The following is a 9,703-nucleotide window of genomic DNA, read 5'->3' on the forward strand; positions in this document are numbered from 1 at the left end:
AACGCTGAGAGCTACATATGCAACTTTGCGGGATGATTCAGATGGTGACTTTGAAAAAGTGCTCAGACAGACAGGAGAATTAATGGAAAAGCACGAGATAGCTAACTGGGATGGGGCTGCTTCTCGTGAGCGCAAGCTGCCTTCAAAGTTTCGCACATCTGTTGCCACCACGACTTTGGGGAAAAAATTAGCTATCAAGAGTGTTGCTGATTTAAAGGCCCTGTGGAACAGTGTTCTGGAAAGGCAGATATCGGAGTTAAATTGCCAATTTAAAGAGGACACATATGGAGTCATGAGAGCATCGGCCTCTTTTGCCCCTGGATCTACAATTTTCGGAGATAAAGACGTTTTACAGGCTCCGTGTGACTTGTATGGGATTTAAATATCTGATGCTGTGTGGGCCGGAGCTTCGGGAGCTGCGTGCTGGCCTGCGGTCCCCACCCCTGGTCATCCCGTTGCTGGCCCCCCTTCTCCTCCCCTTTCTCTCTCTGCAGGTGGTCGTGGGTGGCTTGTAGCTTGCATTACGGAGCACAAGTCTTTCCCTGACCCTGCACCCCAACCTGGGACTTGCTGATTGGGCCGGAGCTTCGGGAGCTGCGTGCTGGCCTGCGGTCCCCACCCCTGGTCATCCCGTTGCTGGCCCCCCTTCTCCTCCCTTTTCTCTCCCTGCAGGTGGTCGTGGGTGGCTTGTAGCTTGCATTACGGAGCACAAGTCTTTCCCTGACCCTGCACCCCAACCTGGGACTTGCTGATTGGGCCGGAGCTTCGGGAGCTGCATGCTGGCCTGCGGTCCCCACCCCTGGTCATCCCGTTGCTGCTTCCACCTGCCTGCTGTGCTGTTGCCGTCCCTGACCCACCAGTCTGGCCCTCGGCAGGAGGGTCCCCCCTTAGGAGCCTGGTCCTGCTCAAGGTTTCTTCCCTCCTAAAGGGGAGTTTTTCCTTGCCACTGTTTGGCTTAAGGTTTTTCTCCCACTAGGGGAGTTTTTACCTGCCATTGTTTATGTAATAACTGCTCGGGGGTCATGTTCTGGGTATGGGTCTCTGGAAAGCGTCTAGAGACAACTCTGTTGTATTAGACGCTATATAAATAAAATTGAATTGAATTGAATTAAAATTGAATTGTTCACTCAGCACATCAGACGGAAAATGGATGAAGACAACCTCTCCACACTGATGGAAATACTGGACAGTTGCCCTTCGGACGTTTTTCCTAACATGAACAGTCTGTTAAGAGCCATCATAATGCTCCCTTTGACCTCCTGCAACGTTGAGAGACTTTTCTCCGCTACAAACAGGATCCAGGCCTGAGATCATCCATGCTGACTGGTCACCTCAATAACCTCACACTCATTTGAAAGAGAGATGATTGACAGTTCGGATTATGATGACATAATCAACACTTTTAACTCCAAGCCCAGAAGAATCCGTCTTGTTTAGCAACTCCAGGTAAAACAGTGTTTATTTTTTATATTTCTGGCCCGCCGTGGCATGTTATGATTACGTTTACGTGGGGTAGCACAAAACTTTAAAATGTTCAATTTGTTTGTTTGTTTGTTTGTTTGTTTGTTTGTTGACATTTCAATATCTGTTCTATACTACCCAACCCCACAGATTTTTTTACACAATATTATTTGTACGCACATCTCAACTCAAAAAAATCAGGCCCATCCAAATTTTTGCAGGCCCACCCATTAGCTACATTCTGGCTCTGCTTATGATGCTCCATAGTTGTTGTTTTTCCCGGGGTACGGAAGAGGAAACTCCTTCTGCGTTCATTTCTGACCAATGAGAGAACAGTTGGTTCTCATGGCATTTGTTAACAGCTTTGAACCGCTACAGACGGTAGCCTTGTAAACACAAACGCCACGAAAAACGAAACAACTGTATCGATTTATCCCCTGAATCGGAACAAAACAAACGGGCCACAGGTCTGAAAGCACCCTTAGACTCTTGCGACAAAGATGTTTTCCCCAAACTGAACTGCTTCATAATCTGATATCATTGCCTGTTACAAGTTGACCTGTGGAGCACCTTTTATCAGTTGTAAACAGGATTAAATCCACCAGCAGAGCTACAATGCTCACAGAGAGACTGAATAGGATATCGTTGGTCATGTTTGAAAAAGAGCTTGCGGAGATACTGGACTGTGGTGAAATAATAAACGCGTCCATGGCTAAGCCACGCTGTCTTGCCCTTAAAGCCTGGGATATACTTGCAGTTCAGACCGCGTATGCATATTGGCCGCCACGCGTATCCTGCGTTCATTTGACGCGTCAACGTGCACGTTCTCACTGGTCCTGGTCTGATACCAGCTGGTCCCGGTCTGATACCGGGATACCAGCTGGTCCCGGTCAAATACCAGCTGGTCCCGGTCTGATGCCAGCTGGTCCCGGTCTGATACCAGCTGGTCCCGGTCAGATACCAGCTGGTCCCGGTCTGATACCAGCTGGTCCCGGTCTGATACCAGCTGGTCCCGGTCTGATACCGGGATACCAGCTGGTCCCGGTCAGATACCAGCTGGTCCCGGTCAGATACCAGCAGGCCACAAGTGACGACGCGGAGGTCGCTGGCGCCGTTTCCTTTGCCGAGATCGCAACCAAAGCAATGTTATAATCTCCTACTTCATCCAATGTTGTCATGTTAACTTGTTCCTTGTTCTAATCTGCTACTGCTACTACTGCTACTACTGCTACTACTGCTACTACTGCTACTACAGCTACTACTAAATGTTTAATCATTTTTCCAACTGTTGCTATGCTTACTGCCCCCTATCGGTCACCGCCGGTACTACGCGTTCTCCTCACGTACTACGCGAGCGACGTTGAAGTTGGTGGTGCATGAGAACGGACGCAAACGCAAGCACCAACAGCAGGTATATCCCAGGCTTTAAATGGAGAGCTACACAGTGCGTGCGTAGGTAAGCAGCAATATTGTTGTCTTTTACTCTGCTGGTTGCTTTGCAATACGAGACCATCAGGCAAAGCTGTTACAAAATCATATGTGACTAATTATGAACAGTTGCGTTCAGATGTTTAAATGTGTTGTTTATCTTGGTAATTGGATACCTACGTTATGGCTATATGCGAGTGCATGAGTCCGCACATGAGTATTTTATATCTTACAATGTTCATCTCATTGGGTACAAAATGTTTGTGTGTGGTTATGTTTTTGTGACATTTTTTTGAGAACACATACAGTATATTCTTTTTATTACTTTGTTACTGATGTATTTGAGAGCACGTCATATGTGTGAACATGTTTAGACCTGCTGTGAACTACTGTTGACTTTAAGGTTAAAGCAGTTAATAACAAATTTTATTACTCAGCGTTGCGTGTAGAAACAAGTATGATCATACAGGCTTGCTAAAATAAGGCAACTGTTGAGCCCAAGTTATTATGTGCAACCTGTGTCTGTTAATAATGTTGGAATGGAGAGAAATACATGTTTTGAATGTTTGTGGGTGTGCAACCCTCAGTTTGTTAAAAATGAATTTGGCACACCCAGTCTTTCCTGGTGCACACCCAATGTCATTTTTCTGGCTACACCAACGACTTGAAGGTATTTAAGGTAGGCCTTTATTTCTAATACTTATTGTTTCTGACATATTTTAAGTGACAAAAGAAAATTATTTTTTTGTAACAAACATATGTTGAGCAAGAATCTTTATATTGCATTAAAAGGAAATAATTCCAGTAAGAGGCAATAAAGAGCAGTTCTTTATGCTTTAGATGTGAATTTTATTCATCAACATATTAAATACAGCTTAAACTGTATATCAGAGTTCTCAGTCCCTACTCTTGAACATAGCCATAAGGTGGTTGTTGCTGTTGCTGATTCTGTTGTATTTTGTTCAGGATGAGACCTGATGTGAGGTCAGCTGCCACGTTAGACCCAATCCTAGGTTGAAGAGGAAGAGACTGGGTGTAAATAATTTTGACACTCAGACAACAAAAGTTTCTTTTTTTTTTCAAGCTGTTTCAACTTTCAGTCAAGAGACCTTACCTTGCGGCTCCACTCCCAATCCTGCCCCAGGTCCCTAAAAGAAGAAAATTCAAGATGACAATGAAATCTAATTGTTAAGGAGTGTTCAAATTTGATGTCAGTATTTTTAATGATTCATTCATTCTTTGTTCAATTTAAATTTCTTGCAATACCATAAATTCTGCTTTCTTTAAACATAATTGGCTTTCAAAGCTTTTAGAATAGTGAACTTTTATTGTTATATGTTCACTTATATTGTTATATGTTGCACTTAATAGAAAAAGTTTTGCTTGACAGATGTGCTGATCATATTGAAAGAAAGCCAAACATAATCTGAAGTAACTTTACTGCACTACAGTTTCACTGGTTTGGTTCCAGTCAACGTTCTGTGTTATTTGTCCTGACAGGGAACGTTATCAAACCAATCAAGTCACAAAATAAATGAATACATCTACTATCAGATGTTCTTTCCCTCTATGATAAGCCATGTGTTTCGAAAATGAAGAAATTAATGAAAGTGTGTTGCCTTTTTTGTCCCTTTAAACATACCGCGTGAAGGAAATCTTGGCCGAAATCGAAATCGAAATCTACCCTCTCCGGGTTCAGCCAGGAAAATGACCAGGGCCACTCCCAGAAAAATTGCAAGGCACTTCATCCTGGAAAAAACAGGAGGACATCACCGTATTCACTTTTGGAATAATTTCTCCAAATTAATTGACCAATGAACTCAAAAAGATAACAGAGCTGCAAGTTGTAAAATATACAAAAATCATTTGTATTCCTTACCTTTCAATAGAGTGACTGTTAGAGCCCCAAAAAGACTGACAAAGAGATCAGAGTTGACCAAAGCCAGATCAATGAATGATGTGGATCTCTGGGTGTAGTCAGTGTCAAATTCTTGCTTCTTTATAAAGGCTAGAAGGTTGAGGAAGCGAATGTAAAGCTCTGTTTCATTGCTTGTTAAATTTTGCAATCTGGACAGGTAACACGATGTTTATCTAATCTGGGCCATGCAGGCACTTTTCTAACAGGTTATGTAACACGCCATGACTAAATGAAAATGGGAACATTTTGTTTTGCAAGAACTTCTACATCAATGTTGAGCACCAAGGAATGGTCTGCTCAAATCGTAAGGCCTGAGCACATTACTTTCAGACAAAAAAATCCCAAAATGTGTAGAAAACCCACCAGGCTTTGCATTTTCACACAAAAGGATGGAAATCCTTCATAAACCCTGTCTCTGACTTTTCAGCTGATGTACAACTGTTTAGGCATAAATACTGCAGGTCCTCCCTTTATCACTCGCTGTCACACCAGCTCTCTCTCTACTACGGCGCATGACCTGGACTGTCCAAGTTCCCCGACTGTTCTGCAACTGAAATAGCTCCTATTATCCTTCATAAAAAAAAAACCCAAAGACAAACAAAATAAAAACAAACAAACAAAAAAAAACATGATGGAAAGGACAGCGTTTCCCTTCCGATCTTATAACCCTTTGGGATTCATAAACTACTAAGGACAAAAAAGGACTGTCCTGACTAGATCCATCCCATAAATGCAAAATGGCTGGGTCATTCACCAGCAAAAACCTTGGTATTGCAATAAAAGGAAATAATTGTAGTACAGAGGCAATGAAGAGAAGTTCCTTTTGTTTGTAATGTGAATTTTATTCATCAAATTATTTAATACAGTTTTTCATGACTTAAAACTGTATATCAGAGTTCTCAGCTCCTACTCTTGACCATAGCTTCTGTATGGTTTACGAGGAAGTTGTTTTTGTTATTGTTGTGGTTGTTACGGTTGCTGAATCTTGGGTTTTTCGTTCAGGATGAGACCTGGAATGAGGCCAACTCCCACGTTATACCAAAACCTGGGTTGAAAAGAAAGAGACTGGGCGTCAATAGTACTGACACTCACACAACAAAATGTCCTTTTTTTTTTCAACTGTTTCAACTTTCAGTCAAGATAACTTAAAATCCTGTCATCTTCCCGACCTTGCCCCAGGTCCCTAAAAGAAGACAAATAAAGGAGATGACAATGAAATCTAAGCAAATGTTAAGGACTGTTTAATTTTGATGTCAGTATTTTTAAATATTCATTCTTTTGTTCAATTTGAAATTTTTTGCGATACAATAAAATTAGCTTTCTTTAAACATAATTTGTTTTCAAATATTTTAGTATAGTGAACTTTTAATGTAATTTTTTATGCAATTTGCGACAATTATGGTCAAGGACTCAAAGCCGAGTCAGATGACACCACCCATGACTCTTTATGTCAAACCATTAAAAAGTTATGACAGAAAATAGGAACTATCAAATATCGACGAATCAGAAGAAGGGCGGGGCTAATTTGCACCAATTAAGGTGAAGGAGTCAAAACCGAGTCCGAAATCAGCACCCACGACTCTCTATGTAGAACCATTCAAAAGTTATGGCAGAAAATAGGATCTATCAAATATCGACCAATCAGAAGAAGGGGCGGGGTTAATTCATGCCAATGAAGGTCAACTACTCAATACCGAGTCGGATGACACCACCCACGACTCTCTATATCAAACCATTCAAAAGTTATGGCAGAAAGTAGGAACTATCAAATATGGACCAATCAGATGAAGGGGGGGCGCGCTTTTTGGCGTCGAGACTTTTCTTTAAGTTGTGACATGATACAGGTGTGTACCGATTTTCGTGCATGTACGTCAAACCGTATTGTGGGGCTTGAGGCACCAAGTTTTCTAGGGGGCATTAGGCCATGGCCATTAATGCAAACCATTAAATATCAAATTTTTCGCCAGGCCTTGCTTGCGTGCAAAAATTGGTGACTTTAGGGGCACGTTTAGCCCCTCATTTCGTCGGAAAAATAAAAATGAGGATAAAAACAAAAAAAATTCCTACAGATACAATAGGGCCTTCGCACTCGGGCCCTAATAATTAAAGCTGCAAGCAGCGATGAACGGGCCCTCGCACTCATGGCCACCACCCCACCATCGAAAGTCCTCATCATTCCAGCAGGTGTGCAGTGAAGAGCCACCTGGCAACCCCCTATACAGTGTGGTAGCATGTTATACCTCAGATATACTTGCAGTTCAGAACGCGTACGCATCAAGACCGCCACGTGTATCCTGCGTGCACGTTCTCAAAAAGACACTGAACGCGTACGCGACCTGCAGTTCTCGCTCTGCCCGCGAGTGGCGCTGGTCCTGGTCAGATACCAGCTGGCCACAAGTGACGACGCGGAGGTCACTGGCACCGTTTCCTTTGCCGAGATCGCAACTAAAACAATGTTATAATCTCCTCTTCATCCAATGTTGTCATGTTAATTTGTTCGTTGTTCTAATCTGCTACTGCTACTACTGCTGCTACTACCGCTACTGCTAAATATTTAATCACTTTTCCAACTGTTGCTCTGCTTACTGCCCCCTAACGGTCACCGCCAGTACGACGCGCTCTCCTCGCATACTACGCGAGCGACGTTGCAGTTGGTGGTGCATGCGAACGGACGCGAACAGACGCAAACACAAGCACCAACAGCAGGTATATTTGGGCTCTTAAACTGCAAATATGTCTGTGGAGCACCCTTCCCTTTATGTCAGGACATTTATATGACCCAGGACACAAAGGGGGAACAAAACATCATTAAGGACTCCTGCCATCTGGCAGACACCGGAGGAAGGGGAGAGTCTGAAGAAGAAAACTCAAAAACAGTCTCTATCCACACGCTATCAGGCTGCGAAGTGGCTCTGCCAAACATACACTAAGACCGTGAACCAAGCACCCTGCGCTATTGAACTGTGAAAACACTGAAAACTGCTACTTCAACATATGGTAATCTTTCACATTTAATATTTGCCTTAATGTTTGTATGAAGAAATATAAACAATATTTACTCTAATTTGCTGTGACATTTAAAGCTCAGACTTTAACTTCCAGTATGATTAGCCTTTATTATAATACTGTAACATTATTCACAAGCCTTTCAAAGTGCGTAAAAAAACGTCACTCTTTTTTTCATCATTCATGACAGTTGTCCGTGTTAATAACTCAGACATCTGTCTATCTTGTGAAGTGTGTAAATCCTGTAGGTTTTTTTACATATTGATGGCCAAAATGCAAAGCCCCCTTTTTTGAAAAATCTCAGTCTGTAAGACCATGAGCCTGGTATGCCTGGTACCATGAATGCCGGTATTATGGGGAGTGTCTTCATTGCACTGGTTTTGTTCTAGTTAAGATTCTGTGTTATTTTTTTTTCGGTGAGGGAACAATGTGGGACCAAAAGAATCACAAAATCAATCATTTTAGTTTTTTAGTTTAGTAGCAGTGTCTTATAACAAATTATGGTGACACCCCAGGATAGCATGTTTTTAGTTAAATATAACATCAATATAAGAGTGCTTTTAAAGTCTAAAGATTGTTTATTGTTGGCAACTGTGAAAAAAAACCTATCAAAGTTCTTTTCTTTTACAGTTGACTGCCTATATGCGCTATGGGATGGAAATCTTACGAATGTAAAATAATGAGTTATTTCCTAGCAAGAGACAATACATATTATTGCACTTTTTCCGCTCAACACATACCATGTGATGGCATTTTCCGTCTTATTTGTGGAAACCGAAATCCACTCTCCCCAGGTTCGGCCAAGATGATGACAAGGGTCAGTACCAGAAAGATACTGACACTGACACGAACACTTTTTTGACAAATGTGTTACAGTATTCAGTTTTAAAATAATTTCTCCAAATTCAATAGTCAATTTAACAAAAAACATGGCAAGTTGTAAAATTTAATGAATAATTTCACCAGAGGGACTGTTAGAGCCAAAAAAATCAGGGAGCCAAGTTGAGCAAAAAGAGCTTGTAATGAGGTGGATGTCTGCGTGCAGCAAGTGTCATACATTGAGGTCGGTTTAGAAAGAATTTTTCTAGATTGACATCTTAGGCAAGGGTATGTTTAGCAATGTTTTCTTCATTGTTATATTTTGCAATATCTACAGTGCCTTGCGAAAGTATTTGGCCCCCCTGAACTTTGTGACCTTTTGCCACATTTCAGGCTTCAAACAAAGATATAAAACTGTATTTTTTTGTGAAGAATCAACAACAAGTGGGACACAATCATGAAGTGGAACGAAATTGATTGGATATTTCAAAGTTTTTTAACAAATAAAAAACTGAAAAATTGGGCGTGCAAAATTATTCACCCCCCTTAAGCACATTGAGAGACTGAATTTTTTGCCCATTCCTCCTTGCAAAACAGCTGGAGCTCAGTGAGGTTGGATGGAGAGCGTTTGTGAACAGCAGTTTTCAGTTCTTTCCACAAATTCTTCATTGGATTCAGGTCTGGACTTTGACTTGGCTATTCTAACACCTGGATATGTTTTTGTGAACCATTCCATTGTAGATTTGGCTTTATGTTTTGGATCATTGTCTTGTTGGAAGACAAATCTTTTGCAGACTCCATCTGGTTTTCTTCCAGAATGGTCCTGTATTTGGCTTCATCCATCTTCCCATCAATTTTAACCATCTTCCCTGTCCCTGCTGAAGAAAAGCAGGCCTAAACCATGATGCTGCCACCACCATGTTTGACAGTGGGGATGGTGTGTTGAGGGTGATGAGCTGTGTTGCTTTTACGCCAAACATAACGTTTTGCATTGTTGCCAAAAAGTTCGATTTTGGTCTCATCTGACCAGAGCACCTTCTTCCACATGTTTGGTGTGTCTCCCAGGTGGCT

At 41.9% G+C, this 9,703-nt stretch overlaps 1 long non-coding RNA gene across 1 annotated transcript; it reads right to left on the reverse strand.

The window, feature by feature from the left end:
- Positions 1-3,704: 3,704 nt before the first annotated feature.
- LOC133419485 (uncharacterized) lies at positions 3,705-4,896 on the reverse strand. Its single transcript, XR_009770523.1, has 4 exons — positions 4,769-4,896; positions 4,532-4,638; positions 4,004-4,037; positions 3,705-3,898 (listed from the first exon to the last, which is right to left on the reverse strand). It is a non-coding gene; the product is annotated as an uncharacterized LOC133419485 (long non-coding RNA).
- Between the last annotated feature and the right edge of the window lie 4,807 nt (positions 4,897-9,703).

Source organism: Cololabis saira, chromosome 19, assembly GCF_033807715.1.
Source record: "Cololabis saira isolate AMF1-May2022 chromosome 19, fColSai1.1, whole genome shotgun sequence".
Lineage (NCBI taxonomy): Eukaryota > Metazoa > Chordata > Actinopteri > Beloniformes > Belonidae > Cololabis > Cololabis saira.